A 1,467-nucleotide genomic window follows, 5' to 3' on the forward strand; every position below is an offset into this window, starting at 1 on the left:
CCAGAGTATTTTTTAACACAAGTATCTGTACTTTTACTCAAGTATGGAAAGTGAATACTTTTGCCATTTCTGCACTCCAGAATGCAGCAGGTAGAGCCACATTATAAAGACAGGACAAACCAAAAGAAAGAAACTGATTAGAACCAATCAGATAACTTCCGACATGATGCAAAAATGTAAGAAAAAATTTATTAAAAGCTCTTAGTGTCATCAATGGTTGAAACTTTATATACTTATATAGTTTTATTTAATTTTATATGTTTATATGGTGAATTCGGCTCATGATAAGAGTCATCACTAAAACATTTTGACTACGATAGTAACAGAAAAGTGCTGCTGCTTTATGGGTAATTTTGGAGCAATTGTTAACTCCAATACTCTGATTGATCCGGTCCATTTTAGATCAGAGACTCTGAGCTTTCCCAGATAGATAAGCTGGGTTTAAAACATGGCAGAAGTCAGCCTAGCTCACTATGCTACAATTTTCTTTTTCTTTTATCTTAGTAAGCTTTGATACTTGCAACTGCCAATATATATGTCAACGCTTAAACGTTAGTTTTTGGATTGTAAATCTAAGAGCTTGAAATAAACTTGAAAACCAATATAATTGTAATAAAAACAAAGCTTTCACCCAGATTTAGTGATTCATGGGTAACATCGACAGTAATAAAGTAATTATGATAGAACATGTGACCCTTTGAGGAGCCTTCCTGAACTTCGCCATGATGAAACCCCGACCAGTTAATGAAAGGTTAGCAGGTCAGCGCGCGGTTCAGCAGAGACCATCGCTCATTTTCCCAGCAGCTCTGACAGCAGGGAGAGGCTGGGTGGTAATAATGCCCCTGCAGAGGAGAAAGATGCTTTCCTGCTGAGATGAAAGACGCACACTGACATATAGCCTTCACACAGCGGTTGCAGGAAACTGATAACAAGCAGTGATGTCATCACAAGCGGCTCCCCATTTATCCTCAGCCTACAGCGATTAATTAGGCTGCAGAAACAGGACAGTTTGGTAAGACACACATGAATGTTCAACAACCCCAGAGTGATAATAATGCTGACAGAAAAGTTCATGTTCATGACTGACTGCTGTATCCATAGTAGCATGTGTTCTTTATTTGGCTTTTCATCCCAATGGTGGGATCCTTATTTAACAAACAGCTGACTTTGTATTTGTGGTAGATTTTCTCTAAATCCACATGTTGTATATTTAAAAAAGTTACTTAGCACTTTCTATCTCTACCATTTTCTATATCCGTTAACAATCTTCTGGTTTAGGTCTGGTTGGAGTTTTCACCACTTTGCTGAAATTAACTAAAAATTATTGTTCTCCAGGAGCCGTCACATTTTAAATACAGCTCATATATTTTAGCAGACTTAAAGTCGTAGGGAAGCGGCTGTTCCAACGGTTGCATTTCCGAAATCTCCCGAGTGGTGCCCGATTTTACACAATGAATGAATGAATGA

Source organism: Cyprinodon variegatus, unplaced genomic scaffold (assembly GCF_000732505.1).
Source record: "Cyprinodon variegatus isolate N-32 unplaced genomic scaffold, C_variegatus-1.0 Scaffold82, whole genome shotgun sequence".
NCBI classification, from domain to species: domain Eukaryota; kingdom Metazoa; phylum Chordata; class Actinopteri; order Cyprinodontiformes; family Cyprinodontidae; genus Cyprinodon; species Cyprinodon variegatus.